The sequence below is a fragment of the Mobula hypostoma genome, chromosome 23 (genome assembly GCF_963921235.1).
Source record: "Mobula hypostoma chromosome 23, sMobHyp1.1, whole genome shotgun sequence".
Classification (NCBI taxonomy): Eukaryota; Metazoa; Chordata; class Chondrichthyes; order Myliobatiformes; family Myliobatidae; genus Mobula; species Mobula hypostoma.
Window position 1 is genome coordinate 40,474,516 of NC_086119.1, and position 27,194 is coordinate 40,501,709.

The window sequence follows — 27,194 nt, forward strand, 5'->3', positions numbered from 1 at the left end:
CACTCAACCTATTCCTGCAGTAGCCTGGGGTACATCCCGTCTGGTCCCAGTGACTTATCCAACTTGATAAGTCGGATGTTCTGGAGCTGCTCTGGCCTATGGTCAGGCCACACTTAGATCCCCTCCAGTTCGCCTACCAGCCCCGACTAGGAGTTGAGGATGCCATCGTCTACCTGCTGAACCGTGTCTACACCCACCTGGACAAGCCAGTGAGCACTGTGAGGGTCATGGTTTTTGACTTCTCCAATGCGTTCAACACCATCTGCCCTGCTCTGCTGACAGCGATGCAGGTGGATGCTTCCCTGGTGTCAAGGATTCTTGATTACCTGACTGGCAGACCACAATACGTGTGCTTGCAACACTGTGTGCCTGACAGAGTGATCAGCAGCACTGGGGCTCCACAGGGGACTGTCTTGTCTCCCTTTCTCTTCACCATTTATACCTCGGACTTCAACTGCTGCACAGAGTCTTGTCATCTTCAGAAGTTTTCAGATGACTCTGCCATAGTTGGATGCATCAGTAAGGGAGATGAGGCTGAGTACAGGGCTACGGTAGGAAACTTTATCACATGGTGTGAGCAGAATTATCTGCAGCTTAATGTGAAAAAGACTTAAGGAGCTGGTGGTAGACCTGAGGAGAGCTAAGGTACCGGTGACCCCTGTTTCCATCCAGGGGGTCAGTGTGGACATGGTAGAGGATTACAAATACCTGGGGATACGAATTGACAATAAACTGGACTGGTCAAAGAACACTGAGGCTGTCTACAAGAAGGGTCAGAGCCGTCTCTATTTCCTGAGGAGACTGAGGTCCTTTAACATCTGCCGGACGATGCTGAGGATGTTCTACGAGTCTGTGGTGGCCAGTGCTATCATGTTTGCTGTTGTGTGCTGGGGCAGCAGGCTGAGGGTAGCAGACACCAATAGAATCAACAAACTCATTCGTAAGGCCAGTGATGTTGTGGGGATGGAACTGGACTCTCTGATGGTGGTGTCTGCAAAGAGGTTTCTGTCTAAGTTGCACGCCATCTTGGTCAATGTCTCCCATCCACTACATAATGTGTTGGGTGGGCACAGGAGTACATTCAGCCAGTGACTCATTCCACCGAGATGCAGCACAGAGCATCATAGGAAGTCATTCCTGACTGTGGCCGTCAAACTTTACAACTCCTCCCTTGGAGGGTCAGACACCCTGAGCCAATAGGCTGGTCCTGGACTTATTTCATAATTTACTGGCATAATTTACATATTACTATTTAACTATTTATGGTTCTATTACTATTTGTTATTTATGGTGCAACTGTAACAAAAACCAATTTCCCCCGGGATCAATAAAATATGACTATGACTATGACTATGACTTTGATGCTTTCCAAAATCTCCAGCATGTCCTCTTCCTTAATATCTACATGCTCAAGCTTTTCAGTCCGCTGCAAGTCATCCCTACAATCGCCAAGATCATTTTCCGTAGTGAATACTGAAGCAAAGTACTCATTAAGTATCTCTGCCATCTCCTCCGGTTCCATATACACTTTTCCACTGTCACACTTGATTGGTCCTATTCTCTCATGTCTTATCCTCTTGTTCTTCACATACTTGTAGAACGCCTTGGGGTTTTCCTTCATCCTGTCCACCAAGACCTTCTCATGGCCTCTTCTGCTCTCTAATTTCATTCTTAAGCTCCTTCCTGCTAGTCTTATATTTTTCTAGATCTCTATCAGTACCTAGTTTCTTGAACCTCTCATTAGCTCTTCTTTTCTTCTTGACTAGATTTACAACGGCCTTTGTACACCATGGATATTGTACCCTACCATCCTTTCCATGTCTCATTGGAACTTACCTACTCAGAACCCCACTCAAATATCCCCTCAGCATTTGCCACATTTCTTCCGTACATTTCCCTGAGAACATCTGTTTTCAATTTATGCTTACAAATTCCTGCCTGATAGCCTCATATTTCCTCTTACTCCAATTAAACGTTTCCCTAACTTGTCTGGTCCTATCCCTCTCCAATACTATGGTAAAGGAGATAGAATTATGATCATTATATCCAAAATGCTCTCCCACTGAGAGACCTGACACCTGACCAGGTTCATTTCCAAATACCAGATCAAAGTACAGCCTCTCCTCTTGTAGGCTTATCTACATATTGTGTCAAGAAACCTTCCTGAACACTCCTAGCAAACTCCACCCCATCAAACCCCCTCAATCTAGGGAAATGCCAATCAATATTTGGGAATATTTGGGAAATTACAATCTCCCACCACAACAACCTTGTTATTATTACTCCTTTCCTGAATCTGTCTCCCTATCTGCTCCTCGATGTTTCTGTTACTATTGGGTGGTCTATAAAAAACACACAGTAGAGTTATTGACCCCTTCCTATTCCTAACCTCCACCCACAGAGACTCTGTAGACAACCCCTCCATGACTGTCTCCTTTTCTGCAGCCGTGACACTATCTCTGATCAACAGTGCTACGCCCTCACTTATTAAAGAAGTGGAATTAGAAAAAATCAACGGACTGGCAAAAATACAGAAACTGCAGAGATTAAGTCAGGTTTGTTTTTGTCTATAAATGCACTCCAGATTTGCAGTCCACTTATTTTCTGCAAGGTGTTTACCACACATCTCTGTCAGCCAATCATCATAAAACATTGGGTGCTCTGAAGGGAAACTGACCAGCAACTGGGTACATTCTTAACCAATCAGATTGAAGTTTTGCTTCTGCATTATAATAAATCTGAAACAGGAAGTGTCATTTAGAATAACGAAGTCAATGTCAAATAGGTATAGAAAATGAAATAAAGAGAAAGAAAGAAAAAATGTGGAAAAAGCAAATAAAAGATTAAGAAAAGACATTTGAAAATAAATAATTTTACTTTATAGCAAGACAATTTGCCAATGATAAATGAAAGCTGAATGAATGAAATAATCATTAGTAAAAGTTAAGTTCAGATCCAGAGATCTAAGATGTCGCTTTTGTGTCTTCAGGCTGAAATGGACAAGTTTGTTTTTGGTGAGATCACTTCAAATGTAATGACTTTGCTTTTTCAATTTTAGAGTTGATTATTGTTGATGCAGAAGTTGCAGTCCAATTCATTATGGTTAGGGTTAGGGTCTGCAAATCTACGAATCTACAATTACTGCATCAGAAATGAAATGGAAAAGATCAGATTTACACAGGACAATAGAGAATCAACAGAAAACGACTTAATGAAAGAGTAGCAAACAACTTGCTGGTGGATCTCAACAGGCCAAGCAGCATTTGTGCGTGAAAAGCAATTTCTGATATTTCAGGTCAGGTATCTACATCAGGGTAGTGCATAGTCCTTGTATATCTCAGCAGATTCCAGAACCTGCAGTTTCTTGTGTCCCCATTTAATGAGATATCTCTCTCCTTGTTCTCTGTTCACAGAATCCACAGCCTTGCTCTGCCCTTTTGTAACCTCCCGGCCCACTAGCCCACAAGCCTTTCCTGAATTCTCCTTTCCTGCCTCCATTGGCAAACAAATCTTCAGATATCTAGGCCTTAAGCTCTTCCTGCCTTTGTTCCTCCCTCCTCCTCTTCCTAAAGCATATTTCTTTGACTGAACTTTGTCACCATTTCTAGTCGTCTTTTCGTGTAATCACTTGCTGGCCTGGAATGTTTTATTGCTTGAATGTTTTTTTTATGGGAGATGAAAGATACACAAAATATTTCAGGGAGAATTGTTCAATTACATGCTGCTCCTGTAAAAAAAGAGCAAAATAATAAATTTATAGCACCAGTTATTTTTCTAATTTTGATGTAGGGTCAGACAAATAGCCTTTTGGTCCAACACCTCCACGTCACCTATCAATTGCCTAATTGTCATATTACCGTATACAATTTAGTTCTCTCTACCTTCTTGTCAGATTCCACACTTCACTAAACCCTTATTGAAGCTCTGAGATATTACCCGATGTTATAAAGCACTGTGGTAGTCAAGCTGCTGTGTTCATGCCTAATGTCAGAGTCTGTGGCAGGAGTGACACCTCTCTCCCCCTTGTTAGTGAGAGGGAGAGCCTCTGGTGTGTTGAGCTGTTGGGATGAACAGTGGCTTTTAATGGACTCTAGATCATGGTCTCTTTGGGGGCTTTGCTAGTCCTTGCATGACAGGTGGTGGTGGGGAGGGGGCAGGGTTGATGCTTTTTGCTGAGGCAGGTGGGGAGGGGGCAGGGTTGATGCTTTTCCTGCTGCTTGTGCATGGGAGGGGCTTTGGGGTTCTAATGTTTACTGTCATTCATTCTCTGGGGCTTTTCTTCTGTTTTGTGGATGTCTGTGGAGAATAAGAATTTCAGGTTGCATATTGTATTCATTCTCTGATAGTAAATGGAACCGTTGAACTATTGAAAATGAAAGCTGTTAATTTTAAAATATATCCATCTTTGAAGGAAAGGTGTTAGACAATTGAGCAATCAACCAGCAAAAATTTTTGTCTAATATTTTGTGGTCTACAAGTGCACTCTTTAGACTTTCAATTTTAGAACAGCACATTAATGACAATTTACAGTGGCCATGACTGTAAATTGGGAGATTATCAGATCACCCAGGAGTAAACTGATGTGGTCATAGGGAAAATGAGAAAACTTCAAAGGGACTGTTCTAACATTTGTTCAATCACTTGTCTAGTCACTAGTCAGAGATCTCAGGAGCCCTACCGATGAGGAGGTGCCACTACGTGCAAGAGGTGACAGGGAAGTGGGGTATGAGTGTGGAGGTAGAAAAGCGGGTACAATGTGGTATGGAGGTGGGGGTGTAACCAGAGAGAACAGGTATGGGGGTGGAGGTGTAACCAGAGAGAACGGGTATGGGGGTGGTGGTAGGGAGTAACCAGATGGGTCAGATATTAGAGAGGAGTTAAACAAATGAGGTAGTAGAGATATCAGGCATTTGGGTGTCAGAGGGAAGTCAGTCTGATGGATGTTAAAGAGGGGTCAGGAAGCCAGGGGATTAGAGGGATCAGACAAGTGGGCTTTTAGGTGGAGTCAGGTGGCTGGGGAATTCAGAAGAGCCAGTTAGGGGTGGCAGGTGAGAGTCTGCTGAGTGCTGAAAAAGAATCAGGCTGAGGGTTTCTCGAGGGTTGTCAGCCAGGGTGTTCTTGGAAGGATCAGGTGGGGATAAGTGTAGAATGGAAATGAATCATGGAGCATCAAGTCATTCAGGGCGTGATAGATGGAGTGAATTAAGAATTTCTTACTGCAGGCTCGGGATCACGGGGGGAAACGGTATTTCTCTCCTTGTGTGGAGTTAAACTGGCTTGATTTTCACCACGTGCTCACACCTTGTTGCATCTGGTATTGATTTAGTTGTCCTAGTGTTTGGGAAGGATTTTACAACTGAAGCAAATTTTAAACATAGCATAGAAGTGGGTGCTTTGCTCATTCACCAAAGCGGTCTGCTCACATTTCAGTAATTTCATTCATTCAACAAAGATATGCAGAGAAGTTAGCAGCTATTTAATTCAGGCAGCACTGGAAAGGAAATGAACAGGTAGCAGCTGTAGACTCTGAGAGAGATAAAGAGGTGAATGATGATAAGGCCTGGGAAACACACACAAAATGCTGGAGGAACTCAGCAGGCCGGGCAGCATCTATGGAAAAAAGTGCAGTCAATGTTTCGGGCCGAAATGCCAACTGTACTTTTTTTCCATAGATGCTGCCTGGCCTGCTGAGTTCCTCCAGCATTTTGTGTGTGTTGCTCGGATTTCCAGCATCTGCAGATTTTCTCTTGTTTATGATAAGGTCTGGGATGTGACCCTCAAACACATTCTTGTGATGAATGAAAGTTAATAACTATACATATTGAATGCGGAGTATGCATATTCTCACTACTGTAATTAATTAGGGCTCTAGTCTGACCCGCACTGAAATTTTGTGACCAGGGCTGGTCTTCCTTGGAAGGAACATGTGTCAGAAAAATTGCAATGAAATATCAACAAATTGACGTCTAGAATCAAGGGAATTATCATCTGAGGAGAATTTTTGGTGGTGGAGAGGGCCTTTACAGTCTAGAATAATGAGAAACCTTTCTGTTAAAAACGTATAACATTTTTACAGGGTTTGACTGGGGAGCCTCAGAGATACAAGGATGGTGTTTTCAGTCACAAAACAAGGGTTTGCCATTCAGAACATGTATTTTGTTAGCCAATGGGTAGTGAATCCTTGGAAATCAGCATCTAAAAGTGCTGTGGAGGCACATTGCTGAACATATTCCAAAGCAGAGTTCACCAGATTTTTGAATATTAAAAGAAAAAATGGAATTGGGGTTCATGAAGACAATTGGTGCTGAGATAAAAGATTAGCCATTATCTTACAGAATTGTAAAGCAGGAATGAAAGACTAAATGTTCTATCTGTGCCCTGATTTCATATATTTGATTTTCCTTCCTATCCATAGTGGATAGGAGTGATAATTTACTCAACAACACATTCAATATTGGCTCAGTTGAAATGGAGAAATTGATGCTTACATAAGAACGAGAGTAGCACATCTACTTTCAACTGGCTAACCAAGTGCTTTACTAATTTTGTTTAGAGAGTGCAGACAACTCTCATAGGAACATGTCACCTGACTGGGAAGGGGAGTTGTTACAGTCCTGGTAAACCTGCTCCTTTTTAAATGCTGCAGATGAGATAATTGCGTTTGCTTAGGTGGCTGTCTGTATAAATGAAGTTTAAGGAAGAACATCCAAATATATGTCGAAGGACAAGAAAATTGGAGGTCCATGAGCCAGTTCTCATCTAGAGAGGGCCAACAACTAACTTTCTTGCTGTTACTATTTGAGATCACCTGTTTTGGGTCCAGCACATAAATGCAATTATAAAGGACGCATGGCAATGCCTCTACTTCCTTAGAAGTTTGCGAAGATTCAGCACAACATCTAAAACTTTGACAAACCTCTATAGATGTGTGGTGGGGAGTATATGGACTGGCTGCATCACAGCCTGGTATGGAAACACCAATGCCCTTGAATGCTAAATGCTACAAACATACGGATACAGCCCAGTTCATCATGGGTAAAGCCCTCCCCACCATTGAGCACATCTACACAGAGTGCTGTTACAAGAAAGCAGCATCCTTCATCAGGGTCCCCCACCGCCCAGATCACGTCTCTTCTCACTGCTGTCATCAGGAAGAAGGTACAGGAGCATCAGGACTGCATACCATCACTTTCAGGAACAGTTATTACCCCTCAACAAACAGGCTCTTGAACCAGCTGGGATCTCTTCACTCAACTTCACTTGCCCTATTACTGAACTGTTCCAGACCAATGACTCACTTTCAATGACTCTTCATCTCATGTTCTTGATAATTATTGATGAATTAATCTGTCTTTATTTCTTTTTTCTTTCTTTTTGTATTCGCACAGTTTGTCGTCTTTTGCCCACTGGTTGTCCATCCTGTTGGTGTGGTCTTTCATTGATTCTATTGTGGTTATTGGATTCGTTGAGTATGCCCGCAAGAAAATGAATCTCAGTGTCGTATATGGTGATATATATGTACTTTGATCAAAAATTTTCTTTGAACTTCGGAATTTGAAGGGTGTTGGGTGCCATTGTGCAAGACTCAGTGACTTCAGAAGTTGGTGTGTCCTCGGCAAGGATGAAATGCAAGGAATTTGGTATTATGTGAGAAGTACAGCAGTAGGTGGGCCACAAGCAGCCACACTGCATCACATGATAGAATTTCCAGGACTTTGCCCCGGATGTGTAGCTTCTGCCTGGGGAAATAGTTTCCTCGACTGGACTCTATCAATCCTTAAACCTTTATAATCTTCAGCGCTATTATCCTCAACCATTCGAACTCGAAGCAATAGACAACTCATTTTATGCATTTTGCTTTATTAATTTCATACCAAGCCCTGGTATAATTCTGGTGACTCCCCACCATAAGTCTATGATTATTTAGTGAGTTACATCACTGTTAAGCATAAGATCACAGGAAAGCAGTAAGCACTGACCAGCTTCACCCCTCTTTCACTTGACGGTCCCAGTAAGGTCAAGCCATAGCATCCGCCTGTATATTTGTACTGTTCAAAAACTGAGACAAGCTAACAGTGTGGACAAGACATAAAGCAAGGACCTCCCATTTGGAAAGATTCAGCAGCACATCTGGTGATGCTATGGTCTTTGGGCACTCCATGTTCTACAATATTGACTTCTGACCACGGTCTTACTCTCACGAAGGGCCAGGTGATAGATATCAAAGCTGCCGACACACATCCTGTTCTGAATCTTCCAATAATCTGACACAACCTGTCTCCTGCTTGAGCATCCCTAAGCACTGGCCCTCAATAAAACATAGAAAATTCCAGAAAAAGCACACTGATGGGCAAAGCACAATGGCTCCTCTGTTCTGCCAAAGGGATTCCACACTCCCCTTTTTCCTGTTATTACCCTTGAAATGAAGGCCCAACACTTCCCTTGTGCAGATCAAATCTCCAGTGAAAACATTCCCTATTGAATGGAATTTGATAATTTGGTCCATAATAAAGCAACAATAAATGTTAGAAATATTTTCTTGAAATCTGCTTCGTAATCCTGGTGTTAAGGCTCTTCAACAAGGATAAAAAGTCAGAGAGTTACTAAATAACTTAATTATCCTTATAGTTTATTATTTAACATTGGATCTGTCCAGTTACCCTTGGCAGAGTTGTCTTTTGCTGAACATAATACTTAAGGATTTCCAATGTTAGTTTAAACAGTGTGTCCTCAATGTTTCTTTCTTCAATCCCTTTCACTGGGTGATCGTTGTTCTCTCCAATTTTTGGTGCGGGATGGTATAAACTACAAGAGCTATGTAACAGGAGATAGCCATTATCAGCCAGCTACACATTTAATCCAAGAAGTAAATTGCTTCTAACTTGGAGCTACTTGGCACAAAATTCAGCTTTGTGATATTTTCACCGCCAAAATATTTTCCTGCGAGCCAATCCCTCCGCCTTCCGCTCCAACATTCCTGAACTGATTTCAAGTCAGATTCGTAACCTACAGAAAATGCTTTTGCCTGTGATACTATAACTTAGTCATAGTTTATAAATCAGTACTTCGTAAGTTCAGATAGTGGGATTAATCTCCTACTCATTCAAAAGAGGATAACATTTTTAGGGATAGGCCAAGTGATGAAGTGACATCATTTATCAACCTCAGAGATGTTGCACGTGTTCGATGAAGTAATACAGTATGTCTTATGTGTGATGTACAAATTCCAGCTCAAAATTTCCAGCGTATTACATGCAGTGTGGCCAGCTTGGGTGAAGATTAGTGCTGGGAAGCTCTCCTTTGGAATGATAAGGTTCTCTGCAGCTCAATAAAACATCAGTGTTGAGGGAGTTTATTCTCATGCAGTCCTCCACTCCAGCTCACCTCACACTTGGTGACGTATGATTAAATGTGACACTCATTGCTCCCTCATCTTAAGACCATAAGACCATAAAATACAGGAGCAGAATTAGGCCACTTGGACTATCGAGTCTGCTCTGCCATTCCATCATGACTGATCCATTTTCCCTCTCAGCCCCAGTCTCCTGCCTTCTCCCCTATCATGTTCTGACCAGACAAGAATCTATCAACCTCTGCCTTCAATATACCTAATGAGTTGGGCTCCTCAGCCGTCTGTGGCGACGAATTCCACAGATTCACTGCTCTCTGGTTGAAAAAAGGGAATGTGGCCCAGTGAGTCAACAGTAACTTAGAGTTCCTCCTCTGACCTGTGCTGGAGTTCACGTTAAGATCAGCAAGTGAGCCCATATATTGCCAGGCGTTCCCAGTATTGCTACGGGGCTGCCTACTTGAAGAGCAGATCTCCCCTTGAACATAATTCATGGCCCTATAAGGAAAAAGCTGACGCTTGGCACAAGGCACAGAGAAGCAGAGAGGCCCAAGGAACAACTGACACATTGAACCAAGTCTGACGTGCTGCCCTCACGGCCTCAGTTGGAGAACTCTGACGCCATGGCACAGCATTATAATATGGTGGCTCACGTGGCAATTCCCATTCATTTAACGTTCTTCCACAATATTCCAAGAAAAAGCTAGATGCATGCAAAATGTAGCTCCCTAGAAGTGAGCCAGGTGTCTTTTATATTGGAGTCTGGAACTTCTTTTATGCCATGATTTGTCTGTTCTGAGCTTCTCCTATATATATCCCATGATAGGTGTATAAGATTCATCTCCAAATCATTTTTCCACTAGTGAGAGGGGAGTTGTTTACCAGTGAATTGGAACCTGACACTGGTTCCTTAACAGCTCTTATCAGATGGGTAGAATTAATGTCCCCTCTGCTATGGACGTTATAGTGAGCCATTTTCAGTTCTGATGTGCTTAGGGTTTGGGTTGTGGGCTACTTAAAAAGCAAACAAACGGAAGAAGAACTATAAAAAGAACTTTATTCATCAGACGCAAGCAAGAGAAAATCTGCAGATGCTGGAAATCTGAGCAACACACACAAAATGCTGGGGGAACTCAGTAGGCCGGGCAGCATCTATGAGAAAAAGTAAACAGTTGACGTTTCGGGCCGAGACCCTTTGGCAGGATTGGCCGAGTTATTCATCAGGCTGTAATTTTCAATGAAACGGTGCTTTCTGGCAAAACGACGTATCAAAGTCTGCCACAGAGGAAATACAATTCTTAAATAACACCAAGATTGGGGGTGTAGTGGACAGCGAGGAAGACCATCTTAGTTTGAAGTGGCATCTGGACCAACTAGAAAAATGGGGCGAAAAATGGCAAATGGAATTTAATGCAGAAAAGTTTAAGGTGTTGCACTTTGGTAGGACCAACCGGGGCAGATCTTACGCAGTGAATGGTGGGGCACTGAGGAATATGGTAGAACAAAGGGATCTGGGAATACTGATCCTTAATTCATTGAAATTAGCGTCACAGTTTAATAGAATTATAAAGAAAGCTTTTGGCACATTGGCCTTCATAACTCAAAATATGGAGTACAGGAGATGGGATGTTACGTTGAAGTTGTATAAGACATTGGTGAGGCCTAATTCAGAGTACTGTCTACATTTCTGATCACCTACCCACAGGATAGATGCAAATAAGGTTGAAAGAGTACAGAGATAATTTACAAGGATGTTGCAGAGTCTGGACTGTTCCTTGGAACGTAGAAGGCTGAGAGGAGATTTGATTGAGGTGTACAAAATTATGAGGCATATAGGTAGGGTAAATGCAAGCAGGTTTATTCCACTGAGGTTGGGTGGGACCACAACTAGAGGTCATGGGTTAAGGGTGAAAGGAGAAAGGTTCAAGGGGAACACGAGGGGAAACTTCTTCACCCAGACATTTGTAAGAGTGTGGAATGGCCTGCCAGCACAAGTGGTGCATGCGAGCTCGATTTCAAAGTTCAAGAAGAGTTTAAGAAGAGGTAGGGGTATGGCGGGTTACGGTTCTGGTGCAGGTCGATGGGAGTAGGCAGCTTAAATGGCTCAGCATGGACTAAATGGGCCAAAGGGCTTGTTTCTGCAATGTATTTTTCTATGACTATGTGTTATAAACATGAGAATTAGTCTGCAAATGCTGGAAATCTGAAGCAACGCATACAAAATGCTGGAGGAGCTCTGCAGTTTAGGCAGCATCCACGGAAATTAATAAACAGTCAAGATTTTGGGCCGAGGCCCTTCTTCAGGACTGAAAAGGAAGTGGGAAGACGCCGGAATAAAAAGGTGGGGCAAGGGGAAGGAGGCTGGCTGGAAGGTGACAGATGAGGACTGGTGGGTGGGGAAAGTGGAGGGCTGGAGAAAAAGGGATCTGATAGGAGAGGAGAGTGGACCACAGGGGAAAGGGCAGGAAGACACACACACACAGAAGAAAAATTAATCCAGAAAATAGTTTTCCATTTTTATACATTTTTATCTATTTCCATGAAACTTCAGCTAATTGGAGCAGCCACTTAATTAAGCCAAAATGTACAAAGTACTAGCCTCGATGTGTCCCAATTAATTGGAATCCACTGAAAGTATAAAATTTGACAATCAGTTAAACATGTAGTTCAATATATTTAAGCATATTCATTCAGTATCTTCCTCATTATCCATTGAACTCTTTGCAGCAAGCTGCTCGTGACTTCTGGCATCTTTGGTCAAGATGTCACTGAACTGAGATGCCTGTTGAGGTCATGGCAGAGATTTAGCTGTTTTTCAGGTTGTAGGGATGTTTTTGGGGAGAATACAGGGAGTTAGGGGATCAGGCTTGAGGGGGAGTTAGAGGTCGGGGGTAGTTAATGAAGAATCAGGGACTGGAGCAGGTGGTCGGAGTCCAGGTTGGAATTCTCCGCCATTGAAGCCAGCAATCCCATGGATAGATGTTTGGTCAGCGGACCCCGTGTACAAGAGGTCATGTACCCCCAGGTCAGCAAGCTCCCAGGTCAGTGAGGCCTAGGACTGGAGGTCTGTGCAGGTAGGGGGCTGGAGAGCCAGTAATCCTCAGGTTGATGAATCTCAGGGTCGGAAATCCATGCAACTCTGGAGTTCAAAGTCCTGTGATTGGTGAGTCCTGAGTTGGATATTGGAGGCTGAAGACCAAAGATCAAAGACTAACGTTGGCATATCTAGAAGCCAAGGTCTGATGGCCAAAGCCCTTGGGGTCAGCATGTCCAGAAGTCAGAGGCTCATGTCTGCGAGGCCGGTGTGGACCAGCGACTGGACGCCAGTGGCCTGGAGGCAACGTGTCCTGGTGTTGGAGGCCCGTCTGGGTGTGCGAGAGGATGGGTGGGTGGGTGGGTGAGAGGGAAGAAGGGGGCTTGTTTTGCTGTTTTGTTTCATTGCTCTTGTTGTGTTGCTCTGCGGAATACTGTGGGCATGCTTTGTTGGCACCGGAATGTGTGGCAACACTTGCAGGTTGCCTCCTCCACATGCTTAGATTGTGTCAGTGTCAGCACAAGCAATGCATTCACTGTACATATTGAATAACAGGACCTGCGGTAAGTAAATGATCGGAATCTGATTCTGGGAAATACCCACTCCAGGTACGAATAATTCCAGTAGATCACCTTTGTTGGCTTTGAACATATCTTGTCTCACCTCAAATGTTGCCTCAGCACAGAAGTTTTCATGCTTTTGATTACATTACATTTCAGTCTTCTTGGTACCATCTTAAGCATTAAGCTCCTCTTACAACAAAAATCTGAACAGAATCCAATAAATCCAATAACTAACTACATTACTTACATTGTGTTTGGTACATTAACAGATAATACAGACTTAGCTGCATTAATTTCTACTTTGGTTGTTCTTTAAAGCCTTTCATCCCTCTGTCTCTGATACCACATTTGACAGCTTGCCTCCCACTCTGACTAGCCTAAACTTTCCCTTTTCATTCTGTCTTTCTTGAAGCCACAGAATCATCTCTGATTCTCCCTCTCTGGATTGCATTCAATAATTCGGTCTCTGACATCAGCTGCTTTTGGCTTGCCCTGTCTCATGCTGGTTACATTGTGCTGGGCTGACATCAGTGAGTCTATACTCACTGTAGCAGACCTCAATAGATCTTCAGGGCTTGTAAGAGACTCCACAATGTGGACATCAAATTTGGTCAAATTAACAATTCAGTAAATCACTGATTCAAGATTCAAGAAACTTTATTGTCATTTTAACCATGCATCAGCTCTGCAGGGCAGAATGAGACTGTTTCTCAGGAGCAGTGCAATCATAACATAACAAATGCAACACTAAATAATAAACATAATAAATAGTAAAACACAACAGCCACATGTCAGTTAAAATCAGTTATAGGTGTCCAGTGCAAGTTAAAAGTGTCCAAAGCAGAGTCAGATAGAGCAGCTGCTTAGCAGTCTGACTGCCTGTGGGAGGAAGCTGTTTAGTAGTCTTGTGGTTTTAGTTTTGATGCTCCTGTAACGTGTGCCTGATGGCAGGAGAACAAACAGCTCATGGAGAGGGTGTGAGGGGTCTTTAATGATGTACCGTGTCTTCTGGAGGCATCGACTCTGAAAGAGGTCTTGGACAGAAGGTCGGGAGACCCCAATAACCTTCTCTGCTCCCCTAACCACCCTCTGCAAGGCTTTTTTGTCGACAGCTGGAGTACCAGGTTGTGATGCAAAAGGTCAGCACTCTCAACCACACCTCTGTAGAATGTAGTTAAGATGTTAGTGGATGTTTAGGTTCTTATGGAAACTGAGCTTTCCTCTGGAACCCTCAGTCTCATATTCTCTAACAGTATTGTTGCTTCTAGATCCAACTGTTGTCACCTCCCTGCAGCACTGTGTGCTGGTCCTATTGCTTTTCATCTTCTCTGCAAACTCTTGTACTGACATGGTTGTTGCCCTAAGACACCTGCTGTACAAGGTTGTCACAGGCTCCCTTTTCGAACTTCCTGCCTTTGTGGCTTGTCAGTAATCCCATCCTTCTGCATTTGACAAGGCACGGTCAAAGTGATGTCTTGGTCTTGGACCATTTGTCATGGACTGACTTCCATTGGGCATGGGCAACACACCTTTTTCTCTGTGACAATTTGTCCTGATCTAATTTTCAGTTATTTCTCAACCTCTTCTTTGCCTCTCTGCATGTTGTAAAAATCAGTACTGCCTATCCCAGGAGATTTCTGCCCTGTTCACGTAATATCTACTTCATCTGTTGACCATCTGTGGTCAATGTATGTTCATTCTTTACCATCTGTCACCTGAACATTCGCTACAGCAAATAACCTCAAAGAATGCCTCCAGTATAAACCTTGTAAATCCAAAGGAACAGTCATTGCAAATCTTCTCCGTCCTTTTTGTAAACCCACATATGGAGACATCACATTACTGTTCATTGCCATTGCTGGTTCACCACATCCTTTGGCTCACTGCCATAGGCCTTTTGTATAGTATGCAAGACTGCATGATTTAGCCAAACCACTGACCTTCCTCCTCTCAGAAAGGTCTTCATTTGACTGCAGAGCATTCTTTTGGAGCCCAGAATTCATGCTCTCCATCAGAGGGGCTGCCTGTATTGATGCAGGTGCATCCCAACTTGTGTTACAAAGCACCTCATCTTCTTTCACGGATAAGTGAAATATCATAGTATTTGGATGGATTTCCTCTTTCAGTTGCATAGCTGAACTGCAAACTTTTATAGTTACCTTTTAGAACTGTACCCACAAGACCACTTGGGTCTGTAGATGGAGACTTTTTGATGCCTTCCAAGTTCACCCGGATTGTAGTTTCCAACCCCTTCCCTAATCCACACACCTTCCCTGACATCTGAAACCCACAGATAAATAGTCTGGTTGGGAAGTGCATCTGTGAAGTGATCCCACCACACTCCTGCTCTTCCATAATCAGATCAAGATTGCCCATTAGCAGATACCCCATGTGATCACTGATCTTCTTCCCCCTCTACAAATTGGATAATCTGAGATCAAACCTTGATATCACCATCCACGACCCCAAAGATCAGATGCAAAACCTCTATCCTGCATAGTTCCTGACACACACTACCCACAAATGACCCAGTCAGCGTTTGTGACAGGGCATCAAGGGCATTACTGATTAAACAGCATTGTCTGTACCAGTGATGCCTCCCCCCACCCCCCCATGCTCTAAACTTTTATTCACCCTTTGAGAAATGCAGTGCAATGCCATCAAAGAAAGCTCCCCCCCACCCTTCACTTGAACAGACTGTTTGTAACAGCAGCGGACCCGAGAAGGGCCCTGCAGAGAGTAAGGCTGCTGGGCCAGACAACATCCCAGGCCAAGTTCTCAGGGAGTGTGTACACCAGCTCACTGATGACTTCACAGACATCTTCACTCATCCAGACTGCGGTCCCCACATGCTTCAAATCAGTCACCATCATCCCTGCACCAAAGAACATCTACCCCTTCAGAACTAAATGACTACCACCCAGTGGCACTGATGCCAATCATGAAAAGCTGGTAATGCCACAGATCAAAAACTCCTTACCAGTCACACTAGACCATACCAACATGCTTACCAACAGAACCGCTCTGTAACAGATTCCACTGCATCTGTCATTCACCTGGTCCTGACACACCTAGAAAACAAGGATATTTACATCAGGATGCTGTATTTGGACTTCAGTTCAGCGTTCAACACTATTGTGACCAACTCCACTCGTTTGTGTAAATACATCAGTGTGCAATGGGGTGTTGAACTTCCTAACAAGCACACCTCAGAAATTCAGGATACACAACTGCTCCCCTCTCCCCATCATCCTCAACACAAGTGCCCCCACCCCCCCAGGGCTGTGTGCTGAGCTCATTGTACACTCTGCTCACATGTGACTGCGTGGCCAAACACTCGAGTCATCGCATTGCTAACTTCGCCATTGACGTGACGGTGGTGGGTCTCATCGCCAACAACGATGAGATGGCCTACAGAGAAGTGGAGGAAGAGCTCGAGGCTTGGTGCCAGGCAAAAACTCTTCCTCACTGTCAGCAGGACAAAGAAACTGGTAATTGACTTCAGACAAACTCACACCACTCATTCCTCTTTACATCGGTGGCACAGCAGTGGAAACCGCGAGCAGTTTCAGACTCCTGGGGCAGCACATCCTGTACAAACTTCCACGATCCCAGAACATCCTATACCATCAGGGAAGCTCCCCAGAACTTTGAGGCGGCTGAAGAGAGCTGGACTATGCTCATGTCTTTCTCCAGATGTGCAGCAGAGAACATCCTAACATGACACGTCACTGTACAGTGAGGAAACTGCACTGCGGCAGAGAGGAAGACTATAAAACTGACCAATGCATCACTGGCACCAGGCTACCTGCCATCAAGGATATACATATGTACAGAAAGGTGTCAGAAAAAGGCCAGCAATGTCATGTCACAAGGGGGTGCTGGGAACAGACCCAAATGCAAGACACAGACAGTGAAGTACAAGGAACAGGACTTGACTAGAGTAGGGACATAACAGGATTCAGACCAAGAGCAGGGATAAGAATGCAGACTTGGGCTAGGGAAAGTGGGACCAGGACTAGGAACCATGGACTGGAAGACAAGGCTTTGACTCCGAGCCCGAGACTGGACAAGGACCCAGAACCTGGGTCTTGCCTTGGGCTTGGACCCCAGAACCAGGCAAAGATATGACGTGGCTTTAGGGCTCGAGCCCTGGTGGCTTGGGGCCTGGGCACAGGGTCTTCCAGCCCTGGTGGCTTGGGGCCTGGGCGCAGGGTCTTCCAGCCCTGGAGCTCAGGTGCGGGGTCTTCCAGCCCTGGAGCTCAGACAGACTGGGAAACAAACATCAACATAGAGCCGGGACTTATCCCTCAACAAGCCAGGACACACTTTTAACACAACACTAACATGAGACAGGACAGAACATAGACATAGAGCCAGGACTCAACTTCATCTCCACACCAAGGTGGGACAGGTCCCTCCATCAGGTAACAGCACAATGGCCTGACTTACCCCACAGAGGCAAGGACAAGAAGAGAAACACCAAAGAACATACAGTTCCCTCTCTACTCCAGGGAAGCTCCAAGCCTCAGTTCAGCCAGCAACCTCAGCTGGCTACAGAAACAGCCAGATCCCTACCTAGCTCAGAGTAGCTGACAGCCACTCAGCTGGCCCAAGAAACAGCTGAATCCATACTGCAAAGACTATTCCAACAAGTGGCAACAAGGCCCCATGAAGCAGTGGTCCTCCAACCAGGCCTAGAGATCACAAATGGTTTCACTAGCCTTCCATCAGCAGGTTGCTCCAAGGGAGACTGACAAGACAAACCAGCCACTCATACTCAACCCCAAGGCTACTTATATTCCAAGCCTCAAGATGGGAATCAGGTGCCTATGATTAACTCAATCAAACGAGGGACAGCTGGAAGACCCGGAGTCCTGAGTCCACGGACCGGACCATGAACCGGAATGCGGACTTCATGGCCTGGACCATGACACATAAAGGATCCCACCCAGCCTGTCCCTGGACTGTTTGTCTCACTCCCATCAGGGAGGAGGCTATGTAGCATCCACTTCAGGTACACCAGACTCAGAAATGGTTACTTTTACCAAGCAGTAAAGCTAATCAACACCTTTACCTACTAACTCACCCCTCCACATCGACACCAGCACTAGTTTATCATTTTCTATCAGGGTCACCTTATGTACAGACTCTTCAGTAACCAGCATCGCTTTATGTTCATACAGTCAATCTATGTATACAAGCTATCATATGCATTTATATTTATTGTGTTATTATTATTATTATTGTGTATTTTATCTTATTGTGTTTTTTTTGGTTCTGCAGTGTATCCAGAGTAACAATTAATTTGTTCTCTCAAAATGACATTAAACAATCTTGAACTTATTTTGAATTTGAAATAAATTTAAGCAACCGCCCCCCCCCCAGCCCACGTTTGCACAGGCAGTCATTGGTCACAGATAAATTAAGTGGCCTCCTTCAGACCATTTACTGTTCAAAGGCAACAGTACTTATCAGTTGGTCTGGTCTGCCTCCGCACCGTTCCATTCCACACTCCTTGTGTCAGTACTTGTGAGAAAAAGCACCCCAGCAGCATTACTGAAGCCTACCTTTCCCCCACAGGGTCACCCCACCAGCTCAACACCCAGTGATGAATGAAGGCATTAACTCTTCCCCAGGTATAAACACTCGTGCAAAGGCAAACATCTGTCTTTTAGAAGCCAAATAATAAATAGTAATTATTAATATAATAATTGGGAAAGGGGACTGACAGAGATCTTAATTAAATATTTTGTGCCTGGCTTTCCAGTGAAGGGCACAAAGCAGACTTTTTGAGAGAAGTGAAGACAGAGGACAGGTCTGAGAGTAGTCGTGGTTACTTAGAGAAATGAGTCAGTAAATCCATGGGATTAGAGCCAGACACATTCCCCTAGCTTCTGTTCTCAAGTTCAGATGGAATCACTGATTGTGATCTTCTAAAATCTGGAAAAATTCCAGAGTAATTGAGGAGATAAAGCATGAAACTAGACACCAGTGAGCCGAACATATGTCATTGAGAAAGCCAATATCAGGGATGTGGTTATTAGAATATCATCTCATAAAACCATGTTAACTCTCCGTAGACTCTTGAACAGATGGTGAAGATTAACTCTTGATGTCTCAATCTACTTTGTCGTGACCTATGTACCTTGTTTGTCCACCTGCTCTGCACCTTCTCTGTAACAATAACTGCAAGTCTATATTCTGCATTCAGTTTTTGTCTTTCCTGGATGCGCTTAGGTTTTTGACATGCTAAGCCATGTTTTTCATTGTATAGCAACACACCCAAGATGCTAGGGAGCTCAACAGGTCAGGTAGCACCTATGGAAATGAATGAACAGTCAACGTTTCAGGCCGAGACTCTGCTATAGGACAGGAAAGGAAAGGGGAAGATGCCAGAATAAAAAGATGGAGGGGAGGGGAAGGAGGAGAACTAGGTGAAGCCAGGTGGGTAGGAAAGGTAAAGGGCTGGAAAGGAAGGTATCTGATAGGAGACAAGACTGGACCATGGGAGAAAGGGAAAGATGAGGGTCTCTGGGGGGAGGTGATGGGCAGGTGAGAAGAGGAAGGAGGCCAGAGTGGGAAATAGAAGAGGGGGGGGGATTTTTTTAAACAGGAAGGAGAAATCAATATTCATACCATCAGTTTGGAGGCTACCCAGACGGAATATAAGGTGTTGCTCCTCCACCCTGAGGGTGGCCTCATCTTGGCACAAGTGGAAGCCATGGACCGACATGTCGGAATGGGAATGGGAATGAGAATGGGAAATAAAATGTTTAGCTATCGGGAAGCTCTGCCTTTTGCTCGAAGAAGTTGTCTCCCAATCTATGACGGGTCTCACCATTGCAGAGGAGGCCACATTGAGAGCATCGGATACAATAGACGACCCTAACAGGTTCGCAGGTGAAGTGTTGCCTCACCTGGAAGGACTGTTTGGACCCCTGAACGGAGGCGAGGGAGGAGGTGAATGGGCAGGTGTAGCACTTTGGTTGCTGGCAGGGATAAGTGTCAGGTATGAAATTAGTGGGGGGAGGGATGAACGAACAAGGGAATATTGGAGGGAATAAGCCCTGTGGAAAGTGGGGGGGGGCGGGGGAGCTAAAGATATGGTTGGTGGAGGGATCCATTTGGAAATGGTGGAAGTTCAGGAGAATGATGTGTTGGAGGCTCATGGGGTGGTAGGTAAGGTCAAGAGGGACTCTATCACTGTTAAGGCAGCAAGAAGATATTCGGGAAATGGAAGAGACATGGGTGAGGACAGCATCAAAAGTGGAGGAAGGGAAAGGAGCGCCTCATTCTGGAAACAGGTGTGGCAGAGAGGAAGGAACTGAGAAAAGGGAATAGCATTTTTACAGGAGATGGAGTGGGAAGGAGTATAGTCAAGATAATTGTGGGAATCAGTAAGTTTATAAAAGATGTTGGCTGACTGTCTCCAGAGGTGGGGTTAGAGAGGCCAACAAAGGAGAGGGAAGTGTCAGAAATAGACCGGGTGAATTTAAGGGCAGGATGGAAGTTGGAGGCAAAGTTGATGAAATTGACGAGCCCAGCATGGGTGCATGAAGAAGCACCAATGCAGTTGTCAGTGTAGTGGAGGAAGAGTTGGGGAGCATTTGGGGAAAGCTTGGAACATGGACAGTTTTACATAGCCAACAAAAAGGCAGGGATAGCTGGGACCTATGCTTTGCTCATGGATACCTTTCGAATCTGGAGAAAGTGGGAGGAGGCGAAGGAAAAATTGTTGAGGGCGAGGACCAGTTCTCCAGACGGAGGAGGGTGGGGGTAGAGGGGAGTTGGTTGGTTCTGTTATTGAGAAAGAAGCAGCGAGGTTTAAGCCTTTTTGACAGGGGCTTCTTCCCTATATCAGTATTTGTAAGAAAAATAAACCTGTTACCAATTAAGCATAGTTCTATGAAAGGGACATTGTGTTTGACCAAGTTTTAGAGTTCTCTAAGGATATAATCAGCAGAGTGTATGTAAGGACAGTGGTGAATGTAGTAAATTAGGGTCCCAGGCTCTGTGACTAGAAGTGGTCAGGACTCTACCCCTCCTTGACTCAAACCCTCACTAAGGTAGTGCAACCTCTCCACTGGGAACCTCTGGCCCATGGCCACTCGAGGTAGAGGAGGAACATTTGGAATGGCATTGTGGATCTCAGGTTGGCATCAGGAGCACACAGATGCCCTATCTAAATGGTAAAAGGAGTGGACCACCTCGCGAACAACCCACCTGGCCACAGACCTCCTGCTCCACCTGTGGGAGAGTCTGCAGTTCCAACACTGGTCTCATCAGTCGTTTCAGAACCCAAAAAAACCAGAGTCGTCCTGCCCAAGAAGAAGATTAGCAAAGACGAAGAACTGGTTAACTGTCAGAACTGACTAAGAGAAAGGATAAATGGGTAACTTTAAGTTTGGCAAAGCTAAACTACTGTGGTGTTACTGTTTTAGTACTGGCAATCTGGGTTACTGTTTAGACAAAGGGACTCTGTGTTTGATTGATGCTTGTTGGCAATTGAAAGAAAGGTACTTGTGAGGAGAACATGAAGTGAATGTAAGATATATAAATAGATCAAGGAAGAGCAGAAAGTTACGGCAAATATATAATGAATGGGAAAAGTGAGGTTATTCACTTTAGTTGGAAGAACAGAAAGACAGAATAGCATTTAAATGGCAGGAGACTAATTAATGCTGGCATTCAGAATGATCTGCCTGTCCTTGACCAAAAAATGCAGAATGCGTGCAGACGGGATGTTGGCCTTTATTACAAGAGAGGGAAACTTAGGTGCATTGTACAAACCCCTGGTTACATCACACTCAAAGCATTGATCTCCTCTGATGAGAAACTATGCATTTATCTTGAAGGCAGAGTTGAGGAGCTTGATCTCTGGGATGAAGGTATTATCTTTTGAGGAAAGATAAAACAAGTTCAGCCTATCCCTTCTGTAGTTTGGGAGAATGAAAGGTAATCTTATTGAGATATACTGTGTGGGGTCATGTCAGAGCTTGAACTTGTGACGATATTCCCCCCCCCCCCCGGTGAGGAGTCTAAAACTAATCTTAACTAACTAGTAATAAGGGGTCATTTAAGGCAGAAATGTGGAAGAATTTCTTTCTTCAAAGCATTGTGAAGTTTGCAAAGGGAATCGTGTCTTCTGAAGTAAATAAAAGCCTGTGTTGCTCCTTGCGTCCTAGCCCGGGCTCATGAGTGCTATGACCTTCATGCTCTTTACAAAGTATGAGTCTCAGGCTGGTCAAGGACACATAAAAATGCTGATTCAAGGTAGATGTCACACACGTGAACCATTTTTAACAAGGTGGAAGAGGTAAGGGAAGCACACTTTAATCCTTAAGAGTATTTTAGAAAAAAAATAGGATTAGTTGCGATAAAAGCCCCTGATAATTATAATTCACAGATAAACATCAGTCAGATTTTCATTCAAACAAATTTTCACTTGTCAGGATTGAGAGGTAACAGATGGAAAGGAAAAGAAGGACTTGGAAAGGAATTGAATTAGATCCAACATCCCTCACCCTGCCCTCATGTGGTTGTAACTTAATCCCTTCAAGCTCTCGAGCTCCATGAATCTACAGTGAAAGCTGTTCACTGAAAGAGAGGGATTGTTCACGGGCTAAGGAAGGAGGACCGGACTGAGAGCAGCAGCTCTGGTAAAAATTTATAGGGGTATAATTGCTCTGTAAACATTTAGCTTTCCCATGCAGGTCTTCAGCACTTAAGACTTTAGACTCAACCTGTTCATCCCATAATGTTGGATCAGCCCCACTTAGCCAAGTTTTTAATCAGAACCTACAATTAATCCTCAGGGAAGTTCACAGTAGAATTTCATTCTCGGTATAATGAAACAGCATTGGAAACCATTTTTACACCCATTGGACATGATTGCACAGAATTAGACCCCATCTCAAAAACTCTGTACATTTATCAGATCTGCTTAAGTGTCACTGTCATTTTTAGTGGTTATTTTGCTATTTGTAACATAAAGTAACTTCTGAGACATTCCCTGTTGTGTAATTTTCATTATATCCACTAGAAATTGTCTGGATTAATTTCATTGGTTCCCTTCTCAAACTCTAATGCTGTCTCCTTTTTTCCAAGGAAAACAAGCACAACTTTCTTTGCCTTTTCTAACAGCTTAAGCTGCTGATTAGTTCTTAAAATTATCTTCATTATTCCCTCTGACCATCTCAAGAGCAGGGAGATTGTTGCTGTATTGAGGTGGTTGTGATGTCAATGTGTGGCTCTCTGTGTCTATTGAGGAAAATGTCAGGACTTTGCCTTGTAGTTGACTCTAGAACTATGTAAGTTATTCATTGCAAAGTTCACCTATGAAGTTTTCATCTTCTTAGGCGGCCTGTCAGAACGGAGGGTGGCTTGCTTGCACTCTGTGGCTTCTGAGTTGACTGATAAGGCCAGTATGGGTACCACTGAAATCGTTGATGCTTTCCATTCTCTGTCATCGAAATAGAATTATACATCCAAATGAGCTGAGTTTCACACTTTCCCATTTATTACCAAATGTTCACCATTGCAGATGCAAAGTCAACTCTGATATTTGGAGTGTATAATCCAGATATATAAGGATGCTGTTGAGACACCTAATCATTGAGGAAACTTAAAGAGACACCATCTGAAGAAGAGGTGAAAAGAAGGAAATTAAATCTGTTGCTCTAAAGGGACAGTAAAGGCTTCCATTTTATTAGGGTAACTACCTCTGTCCAGGGCTTTCAAAAGTCCTAGAAAAAAGGCTGCACTTATTCTCCACAAGACTAATGATCTTTTACTGGCTTGATAACTGGATGTTCTGGAGCAAGCTGACAACAGTTCCCAACACTTGCCCAAAGTCTATGAGGGCTGAAGGGGGAACTGGCTTAAAAAATATGTCTCATGCATCTCAGCAAGAAAGATGCTAACCTTCTGAAATTCCAATTCAATGCATTCTTCTAAAAAATTAATAATTGAATATTTTGGAATCTTGCTGTGCAAAATTGAGTGCTAGACATCAGCAGAGGTTACCTTAAAGTGAATCAATAGCTGTCAGATACTAGAAAAAAGCCAAAACGTCGACTGTACTTTTCCCATCGATGCCGCCTGGCCTGCTGAGATCATCCAGCATTTTGTGTGTGTTGCTCGGATTTCCAGCATCTGCAGATTTTCTCTTGCTGTCAGATACTTGGTGAGATCTGAGATCATGAAAGCTGCTAATAAATGTTGTTCTTCCTAAGCATGAAATCAGAGTTGAAACCTTAAATCTAAGATAAACATAAATCTCAGAACTAAGCATAATCTCAAAGGTAGGCATAAATCAGAGAAATTAGACAGGATTCTTTCATCTAATTTATCACAAATTCGTCAGTGCAACAGAACAACTTAATCCCAAACAGACAAGCAATGACAAGTTGCATTTGTTTTATGCATAGACACAAGCGAGGGAGAAGATTGGTGCGGTCTCTGCTCTGCATACAGTCAGGAAGCAGTGAACTGTTCTTGGTGACTCTTGCATGGTTCAGTTCAGATCCCCCCTCTCTCTTTCCAAAGGCCTCATTGACTGCACTGAGGGTCAGACTTACGAGGGGTGATTGATAAGTTTGTGGCCTAAGGTAGAAGGAGTCAATTTTAGAAAACCTAGCACATTTATTTTTCAACATAGTCCCCTCCTACATGTACACACTTAGTCCAGCGGTCATGGAGCATATGGATCCCTTCTTTGTAGAAGTCGGCATCTTGGACCTCCAGAAGTGGGCCACAGCAGGTGTGATTATAAGTTCGTGGCCTTGGGTAGAAGGAGATGAGTTATACAGCTCCTGTTACGGGCATGTGCAGTTCAACTCTTTGAGTGATTATGCAGAAAGTTTGAAGTTAATAACTCATCTCCTTCCACCCTGGGCCTCGAACTTATCAATCACCCCTGCTGTGGGCCACTTCTGGTGATCCAAGACGCCGACTTCTACAAAGAAGGGATCCGTATGCTCCACGACCTCTGGACTAAGTGTGTACATGTAGCAAAAAATAAATGTGCTAGGTTTTCTAAAATTGACTCCTTCTATTTTAGGCCACAAACTTATCATTCACCCCTCGTAATCCCGCTCACTGGAACTGCGAGACAGTTCTGGAGAGGCTTCATGGGCTGTTGCAGTGACTCTCTCAGGGGTGTCTTACACACCACAGGAATGGTAATATAAAAGGAAGTGGCTCGAGGGAGCAAGATGGTGATCTGAGTGAGCGTAAAGGGCAAAGATTATACTTCCCCTGATTTGATTGTGCTCCTCCCACTGCCCTCATCTTCCTATTCCTGCACACTAAGCTTTGAAAGCTGTTGGTTAGACCATATGTTGACCTGGGCTTCTTGAACAGAGTCAAACCAGTTTTACACAAAGGGCCTCAAACAGTTTTTAGACACTTTATTTGTTAGGCTCTAAAATAGCTGCAGGAATAGTATGACTTACAGGCTGTTTAATCTTGAGGTTTCTTTTGTGGTTTGTAGAAGCAGCTGAATCACTCAGTAAAGATCCAGTCTTATTAGTCATTCCCAGTCTCCTGACCATATGTACTAGATAAACAATTAATTCTCACTAATTCCCACCCCAACACATTGCTCAGTGACTGATCCACTAATGAAGCAAAGTTACCTTTGCTAGTCCTCTTCTGACCCATTGCCAGTGGAACTGGTCATATTGCGCACTGCAAGACTTTGAACCAATTCAGGCACTCAGGCCACGTTTGTCCCCGCACATCTTGAGTTCCACGCTAAGAGGGGGCAGCCACCCGAGTTAAACAATGGACAATAGGTCTCTCTTGAAATGTGGTGTGTGCATTGCCAAGGTTAATAGGGAGTGACATCACTCTCATCATGGCCAGAGCAGGTGATCAAGCATGGCCAAGGTTATCTCAATGAGATAGATTCTGTCCGTGCATCATTGATTGCCGTGTGAGTCAGCATGTTCACAAGATCACAAGATCACAAGGCAAAGGAACAGAAGTAGGCCATTCGGCCCATTGAGTCTGCTCCGCCACTCCACCATGAGCTAAACTATTCTCCCATCTAGTTCCAATTTCCGGCTTTTTCCCCATATCCCTTGATACCCTGACTAATTAGATACCTATCAATCTCCTCCTTAAACACCTTCAATGATCGGGCTTCCACAGCTGTATGTGGCAATGAATTCCATAAATCCATGCCCCTCTGGCTAAAAAAAATTCTCCTCATCTCTGTTTCAAATGGGTACCCTCTAATTCTAAGACTGTGGCCTCTTGTCCTGGACTCACCCACCAAGGGAAACAGCCTTTCCACATCTACTCTGTTCAACCCTTTCAACATTTGAAATGTTTCTATGAGATCCCCTCTCATTCTTCTATACTCTAATGAATACAGTCCAAGAGCCGACAAACGGTCCTCATATGTTAGTCCCTGCATTCCAGGAATCATCCTCGTAAATCTTCTCTGAACTCTCTCCAACATCAGTACATCCCTTCTAAGATAGGGGGCCCAAAACTGCACACAGTATTCCAAATGAGGTCTCACCAGTGCCCCATACAGCCTCATCAACACCTCCTTACTCTTATACACTATTCCTCTTGAAATGAATGCCAACATAGCATTCGCTTTCCTTACTGCCGATCCAACCTGGTGGTTAACCATTAGGGTATCCTGCACGAGGACCCCCAAGTCCCTTTGCACTTCAGATTTTTGAATTTTCTCCCCATCTAAATAATAATCTGCCCGATTATTTCTTCTTCCAAAATGTACAAATGTTATACTTGGTGAGTCAGCATTGCTGTAACTGAAAGACTGGATGGTTGTTGAGAAAGGCCTGTAGACTGGTCCAAGTGTCTGCTTCCCCATGCAGGGACATGGAAGGTGAAGACTTACTCTGAGAATGCCTGATGGGCTGAGAGAATCTGACAACATTTCACAGATGTCACAGGAAATGGTGTTACCCTGAGGTCAGTGCTAGATCCATTGCGATTTTTCATTTATATAAAATTGTTCAGATGAGAATGTACAAGGCGTGTTTAGTAAGTCTGAAAGATGACACTAGAACAGGTGGTGTTGTAGACAGTGAAGATTTTGTTGTCAGGATTTACAGAGGGATCTTAAGTGGGCCAAGGAATGGCAAATGAAGTTTAGTTTGGATAAGTACAAGGTGTTGCATTTTGGGAAGACAAATCAGTGTCGGATTTACTCAGGGAACGCTGAAGTGTAAAAACAGGACAGGGCATTGAGTATAGGAGTTGG

At 43.9% G+C, this 27,194-nt stretch overlaps 1 pseudogene; it reads right to left on the bottom strand.

Moving 5' to 3' along the window:
- Window positions 1–17,084: 17,084 nt before the first annotated feature.
- The window catches only part of LOC134337007 (uncharacterized protein K02A2.6-like), a 34,435-nt pseudogene continuing 24,325 nt past the window's right edge, over window positions 17,085–27,194 (bottom strand).